Consider the following 17,124-nt stretch of genomic DNA (forward strand, 5'->3'; position numbering starts at 1 on the left):
AGTCCATCTGGGATGTAGCCTGAGACTCTGCATTCCTAACGAGCTCCCAAGTGGTTCTACTGCTGCTGCTCCAAGACCCCCCCCCGAGTACGAGGGTCTGGTGGATACCCTGGTCGTTGGGACTGGCCCCCGTGCGGGCGTGTGACAACCTGGCCAGAGTGAGGCCCAGCGCTGGACATGAGCAGGAAGTGTCAGGAAGAAGCTTTTTTTTTTTTTTTTGCGGTACGCGGGCCTCTCACTGTTGTGGCCTCTCCCGTTGTGGAGCACAGGCTCCGGACGCGCAGGCTCAGCGGCCATGGCTAACGGACCCAGCCGCTCCGCAGCATGTGGGATCTTCCCGGACTGGGGCACGAACCCGTGTCCCCTGCATCGGCAGGCGGACTCTCAACGACTGTGCCACCAGGGAAGCCCAGGAGAAGCTTTTTGTTCATGGCAGTTGTGAAGCTGGGAGAACGTGGTCCTGGAGCCCCCACCTGGAGAGCATCCCAAGAATGAAGCCAGTATGGAAGAGAGAAGGCCTGGAGGTGGGCAGGGCTGGCTTCCTGGTGGTGTCAGAATGCCTGGATCTAGTCACACCTGAAGCGAGACATCCCCTCAGACTCTGGTTACTTGGGCCAATAAATGACCAGTTTTCTTCAACCAGCTTGATTTGGGGTTTCTGTCACATACAACTAGAGTAGTCCTGAGCGGGATGCAAAGTTATTGGTGTCCTCTGGCTTCCAAAGGTAATAGCAACAGCTCCTCTATATAGTGCCTGCCACATTTCCGTGCTTATTTCATCATTGTCACGCCCCTGTTGTCAGTTGCTGTGCGTATCCCCATTTTGCAGGTGAGGAAACACAGGCTCAGAGAGGAAAAGTGATTTGCAGTGGCAAATCTGGGCTGAGATCTGGGCCTGTTGGCCTCCAGAGTCATTGCCGCCAGCACCCTTGCTCTGGGTGTTGTATTAGGTGCCGCTGCGCCAGGCGGGGAGGTTGTGAGAGACCTGTTGGAGAAGTGGGGGAGGGAGGTCTGGGGAAGTGTTTGGACAAGCTGGACATCAACAGGTGGCATGGTCTTTTTTTTTGGTTTTTTTTGGCCGATGTGTGGCATGTGGGATCTTAGTTCCCCAACCAGGGATCGAACCCACGCCCCCTGCAGTGGAAGCGCGGAGTCCTAACCACTGGACCACCAGGGAAGTCCAAGTCATTTTATTGGGAGGAAATAGAAAAGGGCAGAGGCACCTTTATGCCTGGGCTGAGGGACAGAAACAGTTTACCAACAAGGTCATGTTGGTGCCACCACCCTGAGAATAACCTAGCGACATCAGCCAAGCTGAAGATGGTGTGTCCCTTTGCCTAGCATATCCCTGGGTGTAAACCTGGACAAAGCAGCACGTGGGCTAAGGGGTAGGTCCAGGGGGCTCAGGGCAAACTATAATGGCTGACAGCGGGACACAGCCGACACCGTCACTGGGAGAGTGGACGGAGGGCCTGCAGTCCAGTGACACCGTGGAGACCCACCAGCAGAGAAAGATCAGTGGACTGGAGCAACATGTCACCTCCGATAAATATCACCAGCAGAAGGTGGAGTGAGAAAAGGAAAGCAAGTGTTTTATTTATATAAACCTAAATACATGAAAAACCTGTACATGTTGTCCAGGGATACACATATATGCAAGGATAGTAAGATAGGCAAAGGACGGAATTCCCAGTCAGTCCAGTGGTTGCGACTCTGTGCTTTCACTGCCGTGGGCCATGTGTTCCATCCCTGGTCAGGGAGCTAAGATCCCACAAGCCGTGAGTCGCGGCCAAAAAAAAGAAAAAGAAAAGAAAAAAAAAGATAGGCAAAGGAATGAGGAATATCAAACTCTGGAGGGTGGCTACCATGGGCCAGAGGGGGAGGATACCTGGGAAGGAGTTCAGGAAGGGCCTCCATGATATGTGTAATGTCTTGTTCGTATTAAGCAGGGTTGGATACAGAGGTGTATGTTACGTGTCTCTCAAGTGTTTGCAAATCTGAATGATTTTGTAATAAGAAGAGAGGCCAAGACCTAAGGGGGCAGTGGATGGAGGCAGAAAAGTAGGGCAGCTTTAGGAGGCAGTAAACAGGAGGCTGAGAGGGGCCGGTCTGTCTGCGCCCAGTAGGTGAGTTGCACATGGTGCTCCAGGCTTTAGGAGCAACGTAGGCAAGGGCCCCGAGGTGGGATCCGTGAGGCGGCTCCCAGAGAGGTCCACAGGAGACGTGGTGGGCTAGCTGAAGACGTGGCGGTGGCCGTGGAGCGAGGTGGTAGAAGGGGATGTTGGAGGCAGAAGCAAAGGACGTGGTGATGGGTTGGCCGTGGGCAGCGAGGCTTGGGGAAGTCCAAGGTGACTCTGGGTCCTTGCCTTGGTGGATTGGGGCGGGGTGTGCCCTGAGGCACGAAGCAGCTTCCCACTGGTGTTTCTTGGATCAGCAAGAGAATGTGGCTTTGCTTCCACCAGCGGATGAGCCAGGAGGGACAGATAGTCAAGGCAACGAGATCTACGGGGCTGGGCTGGGGTTCTTAGCATAGTGGGGCGGTCAGTGGGTAGAATCCCTGCAGCTGGGGAGCAGAAACGGATTTTTTCTTGAAGTCCGTTGCTGGAGGAAAGGTAGATTTAGTGATAAGTGAGAGACAATGTTTACTGGAATTGCTGGGGAGAAAATTGGGTGCTTGTAAAGGCCATCGGAAGGTAACAGCTCTATTGATTTGGGGTCTCTCAGAAGCGGTCCTTGAGATAAGGGTCCCAGTGCAAATAGTTTATTTGGGAGGTGGTCCCAAAAACACTGACAGGGGAGTGAGACAGGAAAGAGAAGGCAGCCAACAAAGGATGCATTATAGAGCCAGTTACCCATGTGGGCAACTGGGGCACAGCCCTGCCAGGGCAGTCTGGGGGCCTTGTGGAGTGGGTGGGTATGAGCCATCCTGGGGAGGGAGCTGGGGTATTTGTACAACCTCGCCCATTACTCACCAACTGAGGGTGGCTCCAGGGAAAGGGGGGCTGTTAATTCTCCAGAACTTCTGGCCTGCCACTCATGTGGGCACAGTGGGCACCAGTGGCCCCAGCAAGCCTGGAGCAGAGGAAGGCAGGTGCCGGCAGATGCGTGGGCCAGTGAGCCCTGAAATGGTGAGGAGGGCCACGGACAAGACATCGACAGTGCCTGTTGCAAGAGCTCGGGCCGTTTGTGGTATTCAGTGCCATTGTTTTCCAGAATGCACTGTGTGGCGCATGAGTCCCGAGAGAAGCTTCTCAAGGAAGCCTTCTGCTTTCAGGAGAGTTTGGGAAAAGTGCATTCTTTAAATCCTCCGGACAGAGTCAAGTGCACTTTGCTGAGTTCATGGCTCTGAGGGATCCCGTGAGAAACCTTTGTTTCTCTTTGCCTAATCTAGTATTCCCCAAATGTATTTGACTTTAGAACTTTTTTAAAAAAAAATAAATTTATTAATTTATTTATTTTTGGCTGCATTGGGTCTTTGTTGCGGTGCGCGGGCTTCTCATCGCGGTGACTTCTCCCGTTGCGGAGCACGGGCTCCAGGCGCACGGGCCTCAGTAGTTGTGGCTCCTGGGCTCAGTAGTCGTGGCGCACGGACCTAGCCGCTCCCTGGCATGTGGGATCTTCCAAGACCAGGGCTCGAACCCATGTCCCCTGCACTGGCAGGCGGACTCCCAACCACTGTGCCACCAGGGAAGCCCTGACTTTAGAACTTTAAAAAATGTTATTAGCATTTTGCCGGCCACCTTCTAACATCTATAGAGGACTTCTTTTGTTTTTCCTTGCCAGTATCCATGCCTTCTTCTTCCAGTGACGGCACCTGGATTTGAAATGTCTATGTGGCTCAGGTGGGACTTAGGAAGTCTTAGATGTGCATGTGACCCAGGATTGACCAATCATTATATCCCATCCCCCTGGCTACAGTCATTGGTTGATAGAGGGGCACATGACCCAATTTAGGCCAATGAGACACATTCCTGAGACTTTCAGTGGAACTAATAGGAAAGAGAAGCTCTTTGTCCACTGTGGTGTCAAGCCCATAAGACGTAGGCCTGGCTTTTGCAGACTTCCACTTAGAGGGAGGCTGCCTGAGAATGAAGGCTCCAGAGAGGAAAGCAGAGTCAACAGAAATGGAAATCGGAAAACTGAGTCCTGATAGCTGTATAAGCACCCAGATCCCATGATCCAACATGCCTGAAGACATTACTCCCTGATGAGTCAATCTCATCAGGCCAATTGGTGAGGTCCATTCGAGCCAGGCTTTCTTCTACTTGCCACAAAAAATTCCTAGTGGATAACCACGGCGCCTATCGTTTCCACCAAATCCCAACCACAATCAGGCCAACCCAGGCTGGTGATGAGCCCCTGGTGACCAATGTGTGAAACTCACCTTTTTCCTCACCCTCCACCTCTTCTAACTGCTCCTCAGAGATACCTGGGTGCACACTTTATGGCTGGTAACCCACCTGTCCTGGACACATGGGTCTGCCCTCCTACCTAATCCCCTCCCAGTGTCCCACTTTCCTCCTCAACACCCACCTGCCCAGGGAAATCTTTCTGGGTTTTCCTTACTTTTGCTTTATTTACTTGGTATTATTAGTCTTGGAGCTGATGAGCAATAATTCTAGAGAGGGGACTGAGTTTGGTGGCAAGAGCACTGGGATACAGGTGAGGAGGCTTAAGTTTCAGTCCCAACTCTGCCACTAGATTTCTGGACTTTGGGAACCTTTGAGGATGTTGAACTTAAGTTTTAAAACCTTCTCATTGTGAGGTCCCTAACCCCAAAAGCTGTCCCTGGAAGTATAAGAATGGGATCCCTTGTTGCTGAGAAAGTAGTTGGGACTCAGGTATGGCTGGAGGCTTAAGTATCACTACCAACTTCTAATTTCTCCACTGATTCCATTTTCACAGCCTCTTCCTTGTGGTCAGGTGATGGTTCTGGCAGCTGCAGCAACCATGTCCTTCCAGTTCCTATCCTGGGGGGTGGGGGGAGCAAAATGTCCCAGCACCGCCAGCAAAAGCCCTAAACTTACTCTAATTGTCTTAGCTTGGGTCACAAGACTCCCCTAACCAATCACTGGCCAGGAGAATGCCATGTGCTGACTGACTTAGGCCTGGGTCATATGCTCCACTCTGAGGGAGTGGAAATGGGGAAGGCACCGGAAATGGAAGACACCCAGAGAAAATTAGGGGCTATTGCTGGTAGAAGGGAGGATGGCTGTTGGGATGCATTTATTCCACATTTATTGTGTGCCGCACTCATGATTTCACGGAGTCTCACAACACTCTGGTCTACAAGGTATAAGGAGCCCCTTTTTTAGAGAAGCGAACAGGCTCAGGGAGGTTAAGTGATTTGCTTAAAGTCACACAGCAAATGCCAGAGTTGTTTATGGAAATGCCGTCTACTTTGGAGTGAAGGGAGGGAGACTATGTTAAAAGTTGGTGCAAAAGGAGAAAACAAGGAAGCAGACCCAAGGAGAAATTCCACAGAGAGCCAATTCTGCTTTGCATAGGCATTTTTGCTAAAACTTTTGGGAATAAGGCTCTCTCTCTCTGCTGGGACCCCACAACAGGGAGGACACATGGGCCTGGAGCTGCCAGGGGCCACCATGTGAAGGGCACCTGTGAGGGGGAAGATAGCACAGAGGTGAGCAGCGCCAGGTGGGGGGAAATGGTTCCTGAGAACATGGGTTGAGGTCCTGGATCCATACATTCCTGAAACTGGCACCACCCATGAACTGCTCAGTTACATGAGTTAATTAACACCCTTCACTTGGCTCTGCTCCATGGGTTTCTGTCGTTTGCAAATGAAAGGGCCCTGACTCATCTGGACAGGATGCCGTGGGTCTTCGACCTTCAACGAGGCCCACTTTCAGGCAGTGACATAGGCCATGCGAGATGTCACACGGTTCACATGTGTTTGGTCGCTACCGTGACCCTGAGTAAGTTCTTCTCATTATCACCCTTTTACAAATGAGGAAACTGAGGCTCAGAGAGGGCAGGTGGCCAGACCAAGCAGGGTACTGGCTTCCCCTCCCCAAGTGGTCTAAGCAACCCCTGTTCCCAAGTGCATCCCTCTATCTGTACCCACCAAGTCCCCCCTCAGGCCTCTCTGTCCACCTCTGTCCCCCAATGGGGCGGGTGGCCAAGGCCATTCAGGGCTCACTCCCCCGCCGGACTTCAAAGGGGCTGCAGGCTCTGGGCTGTGGGCAGCTGGACCTGAGCCAAGTCCCTCTTCTTGGGGACACACGGGCTACGTGAGCCTGAGGGGTGGACGCTTGGAGCATCTGTGGCCCTGTGGGGGCTGGGAGCCCCCTGAGCTCCGAGAAAGATGGGGACCTGGGGCCCCTCCTGCCTCCACGCTCAGGGTCCCCGTCCCCATCTGCCTCCTTGTATGCCTCGGCTGGACCTCTGAGCTCTCTCTCCCTCTCCCACCTGGCTCTCAGGCTCGCCACTTGTCTTTCTGTTTCCGGGTACCCTGCGGCACCCCGCACACCAAGCTCCGACTCCGGGCCCCCTCTCTCCCCATCCCACTCGCCACTTTCACTTTTGCCTCCACCGTATTCTCTTGGCCTCTCCCTTCCCTCGCCCCTCGTCTCTGTGTGTCTCTGGATCACCCGTTCCCTTCCTGACTCTTTGTCTCCCTCTCTGTGGGCCTCAATCTGTTTCACAGTCTCTGTCTTGGAAGCCGTATCTCTCATCTGTCTCTCTGCCCTGTCTCTCTCTGTCTCTGTGGCCCTCTGTCTCTCTGTGATCTCTCTCTCGTTCTCTGTCTCCCTCCTCCTCTCCCTGCCCCACCCTCCCCACATCCTGAGTTGTCTTTGGGGAACCGGAAATTTGGGGGATCAGAGAGATACCAGGAGGCTCAGCTGCTGCCGCCTAAAGATAATTGGTGGGGGGTGCCTGGGTTGGATGTGGGGGGAGCCCAGAATCCGCTGCGTCTTCCTCCCAGCCCTGGTGCACGCAGAGACAGACAGGAATTATGTCACCCCTTTGGGGCTCAGGCCGACCCTCCGTGGACTGGGCCTGATGAGCCCGCCTCCCTCCCGGGGTTCCTGTGAGAATTAAATCAAGTAGCCCAGCCGGAGCGGGAGCCCAGGAAGATGGGGCGAGTGAGGAGCAGCAGGGAGGGGGCAGGGCGGCGTGCCCAAGGGCGAGGCTGGCTGGGGTTGCTAAGGGGCTGAGGGAAGGGAGGCTTCCAGGTGCTCTGAGCCCATCCCTCCCCCTCCCTGCACCTCAGGGCTTCCACCTGTACCACGGTGGGCTTATTTATTTAACAGATGTTTGGCAGTCCTGTCTGCTATTCATTGCTTTAATCCTCACAATACCCTGAGGAAGTGGGTTCTGTTATTTATTCTATTTTAGAGATGGGGAAACCGAGGCACAGAGAAGTTGAGTGACTTGCCCAAGGTCACACAGCTGGAACCCTCGACGTGACAGGACTCTGGCTGAATTAGTCTGATCATTGCCAATGTCTGGGTACATTGTATACGTGCCGGTTTTAAACAGTGGCAGCATTAACTCACCTTAAATCTTGGGGAGAGAAAGTAATTTTCTTCTCAATTCTGATTATGGTTATGGAGAAAGGCTCTTTGGGTGCTATTAACTGTCCTTAGACACTTGCTAATCTCCCTTTGTGCACAGAGAGGAAGCCTCAAGCTCAGTGCCCTGAGCAGGCAGTGGATGGAATTTAACCATTTTGATTTTGCTGGATTTGTTTTTTAGGGTTTCCTTTTATTTAAGGAAAGAAATACAGGATTTCCATTTAGGAATGTGGCATGTAGTTGCCTATTAAATGAATTTGAGGTTTTTTGTTTTGTTTTGTTTGTTTTTGTTTTGGTCTCACCGCATGGCTTGTGGGATCTTAGTTCCCTGATGAGGGATTGAACCTGGGACCCCTGCCGTGAAAGCCCGTGTCCTAACCACTGGACCACCAGGGAAGTCCCTGAATTTGAGTTTTTAAAGGAAGTCATTTTAAAGAAAAATAATAAGATTGAGTACAGGCAGTTATGGATATGGTAAAAGTCCTGAATGTGGATTCAGAATTGAATGTTAGGAAACCCAGAGCCGGTCGGTGACTGAGAGCCCTTTACTTGCTCTGCCAATGTCCCTCCCAGCCTGGCCGAGCCCGCCATTGCTTCTCCCAGACCTCGTGGCCAGTCAGTAACAGAGGTGAGACCCTAGCAGCCATCGGAGGGGCTGGATGGGTGGTGGCGGAGGCACTGCAGCCTGGGAGACCCTCCAGATCCTGCAGAGCTCCTGGTAGCAAGCAACAGAAACCAGCTGAGACTGTTTGCTTCAAAGAGATTCACCAGAGGGGGAGCCAGGCCCAGAGGATCACAGGAGAGGGCTGAGGCGGGTTTGGAAAACCAGCAGGAAGTGAGGAGAAGGTCTGAGCACAGGTGGCCGTGCTCAGACATTCCCAGCCCTGCCATCAGGCCACTGGCTTGACCCTCAACTGTCCCTCCCAGGCCCCACACCCACGCCCAGGCTACCTGGGTGTTGGGGAGAGGGTTCTCCCTATACGGGAAGCAGGGCCAGGGCCCTCCAGTGTCCCGTCGCTCATGGCTCCTCCCATGTGAGTAAGGGTCACGGGCTGTGGACTGCCCCCTCTCCGAGGCCTCCCCACCCCTGACCGGGCAGCCAGGCACCCCTCATCGCCAGGCCTAACTCCTGCTCTGCCCTGGCCTTACTTGGAGCTCCTTCTCTGCTCTGGGCCTCAGTCCACTCATCTGCTGAGTGGGGGTGATGGGGCCCAAGCAGATCAGTGGTTTTTAAATTACCCCAAGGAACTAATTCAGAGATTTGGCAGACAGTGGATGTGTTGAGGCAAATAGGAGATTTTGAGGGGCGTCTGTTGACCCAGCCTTTCTCTTGGACAAAATAATTGTTATAATTTATTTTTACCATGAAAGATAATGGTATATCTGAACTCACAAATCAAGTTTATGCTGATTGAAAAAAAATGTTTATGCTGATAAAAGGCTGCTTTTTATCTGTTTCATGTATGTGGGCCTGCTGGCAGAATTTCAACCATTTACCTCCCCCTTGCTCTCTGAGCCAGTCATGCTGACCTTCCTGCCCCGTCCTCCCCAAACAGGCCAGGCTCATTTCTGCCCATGGGTCTTTGCACTTGCCTTTCCATCTGCTTGGAGCCCTTCTCCCATGTCCTCACATGGCCCTCTCCTTTTGTCATTCAGCTCCTCAAGTAATCTTGTCCCGCTCCCAGTCACCCTGAATCCGGTCACCGGTCATCATAACACTGATTTTTATGCATTTGGTGTTTATCGTTTGTCTCTCCTCTAGATCGTGAGCTAGTTCCCCCTTCATCTCTCTCCCTCCAGGGCCTGGCATTGATCTTGGCACAGAGTAAGTGCTCGGTAAGTATTGTTGAATGAATGAATTAAAAGAGAGCTGACGACAAGCATGTGAGCCCCGAAGTGAAAAGTTCCCCGTGGCCCTTGCAGTCCTAACACGTGGTCACACATCCAGTCTGAGGGAAGCACTGTCTAAGAGAAGGGTTGCAATCTGGTGGCCCACTGCAGTGTTTAATTTTTTTTTAATTGTGGTTAAAAAAAAAAAACATGTAACAGAAAGTTCACCATCTTAACCATTTCTAAGTGTACAGTTGAGTAGTATTAAGTATATTCACCTTGTTGTACAACAGATCTCCTGAACATTTTCACCTTACAAAACTGAAACAACTCCCCATTCCCTTTCCCTCAGCCCCTGACAACCACCAGTCTACTTTTTGTTTCTATGCGTTTGACTTTAGCTACCTCATACAAGTGGAGTCGTACAGTATTTGTCCTTCTGTGACAGGCTTATTTTACTCAGCCTCATGTCCTCAAGGTTCATCCATGTTGTAGCATGTGACACGATTTCCTTCATTTTTAAGGCTGAATAATATTCCATTCTATGTATACATAACATTTTGTTTATCCCTTCCTCTGTTGAAATGTCTATCCAAGTCTTTTGTCCATTTCTTAATTCAGTTGTTTGGTTTTTTGTTGTTGAGTTGTAGGATTCTTTATATATTCTAGATATTAACTCCTTATCAGATATATGATTTGCAAATATTTTCTCCCATTCTGTAGGTTGTCTTTTCACTCTGCTGATTGTGTCCTTTGAGGCACAGAAACTTTTAAGTTTGATGTAGTCCCTTTTATCTATTTTTGCTTTTGTTGCTGTGCTTTTGGGTGTGATATTCAAGAAATCATTGCCAAATCCAATGTCACGAAGCTTTTCCCCTTATGTTTTTTTTTCTGGGAGTTTTATAGTGTTAGGTGTTTAATCTATTTTGAATTAATTTTTGTATATGGTGTTAGGTAAGGGTCCAACTTCATTCTTTTGCAAGTGGATATTCAGTTTTACCAACACCATTTGTTGAAAAGACTATCCATTCTTCATTGAATGGTCTTAGCACCCTTGTTGAAAATCATTTGACCATATAAGTGAGGGCTTCTTTGTGGACTCTCTATTTTATTCCATTGGTCTATCTGTCTGTCTGTCTTTATGTCAGTATCACACTGTTTTGATGACTGTAGCTTTGTAGTAAGTTTTGAAATCAGAAAGTATGAGTCTTCTAAAATTTGTTCTTCTTTATCAAGATTGTTTTGGGGGACTTCCCTGGTGGCGCCGTGGTTAAGAATCCTCCTGCCAATGCAGGGGACATGGGTTCGATCCCTGGTCCGGGAAGATCCCACATGCCTTGGAGCAACTAAGCCTGTGTGCCACAACTACTGAAGCCCACATGCCTAGAGCCCATGCTCTGCAACAAGAGAAGCTATTGCAATGAGAAACCCACACACTGCAATGGAGAGTAGCCCCCACTCGCTGCAACTAGAGAAAGCCTGAATGCAGCAATGAAGACCCAATGCAGCCAAAACTAAATAAAATAAAAATAAATAAATTTATATTTAAAAAGAAAAGATTATTTTGGCTATTCAGGGTCCCTTGAGATTCCACATGAATTTTAGGATGGATTTTTTTCTATTTAATTTTTAAAAATTAGTTGCTGTATTAGTTAGATTTGACTGAGACCTGACTATAATAGATCAGGCAAATAATAGTCTAATTCTTTGTGCAAATTAGAGAAAGATACCCTTTTCTCCACAGACTTTATTTCCCCCTGTTGGAAAATTGTTGTGATATGCTGATTTTGTTCAAATAAGACATTCCATTATTGTATTCCAGAAAATGGTCACATGCACATATAAATCTGCCATGTCCACCATGTGAATATGTCCTGTGAGGCAAGCAGCCCCTGGTCCAGGGAGGTGTGCCAGCTCCACAGCATCACCGAGGACCCAGCTTCCTTCTACATTTCCTAGTCACCATCTTCAACTCTTACCTCCATCCTCAGAGTCACAAGATGGCTGCCAGTGCTCACATCTGTGTTCCAGCAGGAAAAAGTAGAGCTGGGAGGGGCAAACTGGGTGCCTCTCCCACCAACTCCAAGCCCCCATTCCAGATTTTATGCATCTCCACTCAGGGAGACCACAGCTTCTATTTCACTAGCCAATCCTAACTTCAGGGGAGGCCAGGAAATGCATTTTTTTAACGTGATCATATCTTCAAATCAGAGTTCTGTAACTAAGGAAGAACCAAGTAACGAGAGGGCCACTATGGGTTCCCCACTGTTGCCAACATGAAGAACACAGGTAATTTCCATATGAAATTCAGTTCCAGCTTCTCCTGAAGATGTGACATGTCTGGCAAGGCTGGCTCTGCATTACCACGTGGCAACCACTGGCCAGAGCTGTGTAGGTCTTGCCCTGTTCTATTTTATTTTCAAAGTTTTAAAATGAAAATGTAATATGTTTTTAAAAATAGGTATTGCATTCCTGTGCTTCAAAATCCCAAAGGTACTAAAGGGTATACAGTGGAAAATTTCACCTCTTACCTCATCCCCTGCCACTAAGTTCCTGACCCAAGGCACGGTGGGTGTTATGTTACCCAGAGATTTTTCTCACACATATAAGCAAATACATGAATGTGCATATCCTCCACCCCTCCTTTTTTACGTAAACGGTATAATTCTACATGATCTTTGTATGTTGTTTTTTTCATGTAACAATGTATTGGAGATTATTCTGTGCATATCCCAAAACTTTGCTCGTTCTTTTTTTTTTTTTTTTTGCAGATTTGTAGTTTGACATTATATGGATGTACCTTACCTAGTTCTTTAGTGACAGACATTTAGATTGTTTCCAATAATTTACTTTGCACACATCGAGTTGCGGTAACGATTTTATACGTGGGAGTATCTCTGTATAACGAATCCCTAGAAGTCGAGTCATTTGATCGAAATGAACGAGCAAGTGTGATTTTGATAGATATTGCCAAATTCCCCTTCGGGGGAGGAGGGCAATTGACACTCCCACAAGCAATATCCCACAGCGCCTGTCTCCCCACATCCTTGCCAACTCAGTGCTATATAACTCTTTAATCTCTTGCCAGACTGTCAGTTAAAAATTGACATCTAACTGTAGTTTTAGTTTGCATTTCTCTTATTATAAGAAAAGATGAGCATCTTTTCATGTGTTTAAGGGTCATCTGTATTCTCTTTTCTGTGACCTGTCTGTGTCCATCACCATTTTTCTGAGTAGTCTTTTTCTTATTATTTCTAGGAACATTTTATATATTAGGAAAAGGAACTCTTCATCTATGACATGAGGAGCAAACATATTTTCCCAGTTTGTCACTTCTCTTTAAAAACAAAAACTTTCTGAAGTACAACATACACGGCAAACTATTAGATCAGAAGCGTGTAGCTTGAGGAATCTTCACAAAGTGGACCCACCTGTGTCCCCTGTTGTTTCTCACGTTTATCATCATTTATCCTAGGCTTTGCTGTGAGCAGTTTCATATTTTTACACAGTTGAGTGTATCAATCTCCTATTTTATGACTTCTAGGTTCTGTTGTCGTAGTTAGGCCTTTCCCACACTGAGATAAAAGCATTTTCCTGACTTTATTTTAGCATTGTTGCTGTTTTATTGTTTCCACTTAAATCTTTAGTGTAATTTGTGCTGGTGTAAGGTATGATCTATGGAGCAGTCATTATTTTTTTTCTAGGTTGGCTAAACCGTGTCCCAATGCCATTTATGAAACAGTCCGTGTTTTCTGTCTATGGATTATGTATATAATCATATACTCTGAAATGCTGCCATATCTTGAACTAAATTCCCCGGGACTGGTTCTGGATTTTTGGTCCATTTGATAACATCTGTCTCTTCGTGGGCCATTTCAGTTGTTGATTCCTGATGTGGAGGGTTTTTGAGCACTTCTGTGCCATGTGGTTTACACATAAGAGCCTTGAACCCTCAGAATTACTGTGACCTCCGTGACCTTGAACGAGCGACTTCATCTCTCTGCCGCAGTTTGTTTCTTTTTTTGGGGGGTGCCGAGCTGCACGGCTTGCAGGATCTGAGCTCCCCGACCAAGGATTGAACCTGGGCCCTCGGCAGTGAGAGTGTGGAGTCCTAATCACTGGACCGCCAGGGAATTCCCTCTGCCTCAGTTTCTTCATCTACAAGGTCGGGATAATAATACGACTGACCTCATGGGTTGGTTGGGAGGATTAAATAACTTAATATATTATGTAAAGTGCCTAGAGCAGTCTAGGGCATATAATACTAAGTGTGAACCTTTTTTTTTTTTGGTGGGGGGCTGTGCCGTGGGCATGTAGGACCTTAGTTCCCTGACCAGGGATCGAACCCGAGCCCCCTGCATTGGAAGCTCAGAGTCTTAACCACTGGACCGCCAGGGAAGTCCCTATTTTTATTATTTAAGGCCATGTTTAATCCTATTGGGGATGAGGAAGCTGAGACTTGGAGCCACGAAATGACTTTCCCGGGACCTTGCTGAGTGGCGGCACTCGTTCTAGAAGAGGCCCTGAGCCCCACACGCAGGGGCCTGGCCGCCTCAAGCAGACAGATTTCTCTGAGTTCCCATGGGTGGATGGGGCCCCCTCTTCCTCCCTCTCCCCCAGCCCCGAGGCTGTGGCTGATCCTCAGAGAGGAAATGTCACACGCGACCCAGCTGCGGGGGGTGGGATGAGGCTTCACCCGGGCGGCTGCAGCACCAGCTCCTGTGTGAACAAACCTCGTGGGCTGAGGGGCCTGGAGCCTCCTCAGCAGCTCAGCCCCTCCCTGCAGGGCCTGCTAGTCTCTGCGGGGAACCCAGGTCTCCGCAGAGACGGGAGTTTTCTCCGGGCAGCCCCAAGTCCTTGAAAGAGACTCCCAGCCCACCACTCACCAGCTGTGTGACCTGGGGCGAGGCCCTGACCTCTCTGAGCCTCAGTGTCCTCATCTATCAAATGGCAGGTTGTAGGGAGACTCTAAGGGGAGGACGTGTGCAGAGCGGGATGGCATGGAGGGGCTGATCTGTGGCGGCCTGTTAATGTGAGACATCAAACAACGTGTTGTTTTCTACCACCTCCCCCAAAGGCAGCTGGAAATGGAGACAAAGAGCCAAACTGCCAGTTCAAAAGCCTCTGCCAGGTGTGCCACAGAGGGGACCAGGGAGGGGAGGCCAAGTGGGAGAACAGGGTTTCTCCTGCCAGCAAGAGGGCAAACGTACCCCATCCGGAAAGGGGCTGCGGAGGGGGAGTTTGAGATGCTGAGGAGCCGGTGGAGTTTTTCTTCCCTCCCTCCCCTCAGGGCATCCAGGGGCAAGGATGGGGTGGGAAGAGGGCGGAGGGAAGGGAAGGAACCACAGAAAGAGTCCCTCAAGGAGTGTGGGGTCTTTGAGAGACAGGGAGACCAACAACGCCTTCCTTGGCTGGGTTTGCTGGGCCAGGTCCCTACATATCCAGCCCCACGAGCTGCCCTGCCAGGTTTGGCAAATAAAAATATAACATTTGGGCCAGACTTACACTAAAACATTACTTGTTGGTTTTCTGAACTTCGAATTTAACTGGGTGTCCTGTATTTTATCCGACAAGCCTGCCCGTGGGTGTGAAACGGATGGGGCAGAGAGGGGAGGGGAGGGCGTTTCTGGGGGAAGGGGCAGGGGTATCCCAGGCCTATGCCTAGGGGTGATGCGACCTTGTAGCTGAGGGCTGCTGCCAACCGGGCGTCGAGCAGAGACTTCAGAAGCCTCAGCAACAGTGAACACGGAGAAGACAGCCTTGAAGCTGCAGGGGAAACCACAACGCTCCCACTCATCCTCGCCCCAGGGCAGATGGGAGGGGGCGGGGCAGAAGCACCAGCCGGCCCGGCGCAGTCCGACCTGTCCTCTCCCCCCGTGTCATCGGGCTCCTAGCCGCCCCTCGGTGGCCCTGTGGCCTGGGGTCCACGGCCCAGCCTAGAGGCAGGTGATGGGGGAAGAATCTCGTGACCACTGTCGTAAAACGGCTGGGACTCAGAGTCTTCACCGTGACTAAAAATCACCAGCGTCAAGAAAATTAGGTTCGGAAAACAAGTTTATACTGTTTTCCTCTGCTTCTGGATTCTGTGGTTTTCTCCTGCACGGAGTGCCTGGCATGGAGAGGGACACCCAGCCCCGGATCTGGGACAGAGGCTCAGCTGGGAGCGGGGCCTTGAGGGCGATGGGACAACCAGGGAGTGGCATGAAGGACGAGGTGGCCAGGGAAGTGCTCCCTGTGACCTAGACCTTGAGGTGGCTGGGGCAGGGGGTGGAGCCGGCCAAATGTGGACACTTGAAGGGGGTGCAGCTGCTTATTTTATTCCAACAGCCCTCATACAGCGTGGCCGTGGCCAGCTCTCCTTAAGTGCTTTATAAATAGTCATTCGGTTAATCCTCCTAAGAGTCCTTAGAGGTAGGACGACTGTCATCCCCACTTGGCCTGGAGGCACTGAGTTGCAGAAAGGTTAATTTAAGTGACTTGCACGAGGTCACGCAACCAGGAAGAGGCAGTCCCCCGCCCCCCGCAGGGTGAGCCCTGCCCTCCTGTTCAGCCAGTGCTGGGCCCCAGCCCACCGCCAGGGAGCTGGACTGTGGTCGTTCATCCAATAAATCAGATATGTGTTGAGATGTCCTTCAGGGTGGGCTCCGTGCTGGGCTCTGGGATTTCTTCTCTTGTAGCGCACTCAGTCCAGTGGGAGAGACAGACACAAACAATTGCAACCCAGTGTCCAGAACTCAGTGCCATAAAATGAGCCCATTTAATGAGCATTCACCTTGGGCTGGGCCCTGTCATAAGCACGTTGCCCAGTTTATTTCTTCATCTTTGAACAACCCCTTGAGATATCATTGGCCCCATTTTGTAGATCAGTAAACTAAGGCTTAGAGAGATGCAGTAATTTGCCTAAGGTCACAGCAAGCATATGCCAAATTTGGGACTCATTAGGGGAAGTTTAGGGTTCCATGGGGGCATATCCCAGAGGGCTTCCCAGAGGAGGTGCACTGCGCTTGAGTTGTACCAGAGAGGGGATTGGTCCAGTGGAGAGAAGGAGGAGGGTGATCCAAACAAAGGAAACCACCTACAAAGGCCTGGAGGCTGAGCAGCCTGGCAACCTGGGGGAGCTGCACGCCATTCTCAGGGGCTCTGGCTGGCTGGTCTGGAAGGACAGGTTGAGGCCCAGGCAGGGACCTAGCAGTGTTGGTTCTGATACTGATCATGGAGGGGAGGGCCAGGGGAAGCCAGCAGGGCAAAGAGGAAGGATTGTGTAGTGAGTCTGGGCGTGGACTCGGGCCACAGGCTCCCTGAGTTGGATTCCCTGCTGTGTCTCTGGCTGGCTCTGTGACTTTGGGCAAGTCACTTCCCCTCTCTGAGCCTCAGTTGCCTCATCTATCAAATAGGGACCATAGTACCTCATGGGTTTTTATGAGGATTAAATGTCTTAATTGATGCAAAGGGCTTTGAGCAGGGCCTGGCTGAAGTCAGCACTCCAGAAGTGTCAGCTGTTATTAGCGCTGAGGTTGCGTTTGCCTGATAGGTTCACTGCTTTCAATTAGGTTGAGGGAAGACAGTAGTGGTTATAGGGCCAGGTGCCCGCAGCCACCCTGCCCACATCTCAGGACCCCGCCTCACCAGCCCCACCACCGAGCCTCCACCACACTTGGGGCCAGAACCCACTGTGGGAAGCACTGGCAGCCCTGGCTGGGGACGCATGGGGACAGCATAGGCTCCTGGCAGTCGGGGGAGGGGTGGAAACCAAGAG

Source organism: Grampus griseus, assembly GCF_964374135.1.
Source record: "Grampus griseus genome assembly, chromosome: 14".
NCBI classification, from domain to species: Eukaryota; Metazoa; Chordata; class Mammalia; order Artiodactyla; family Delphinidae; genus Grampus; species Grampus griseus.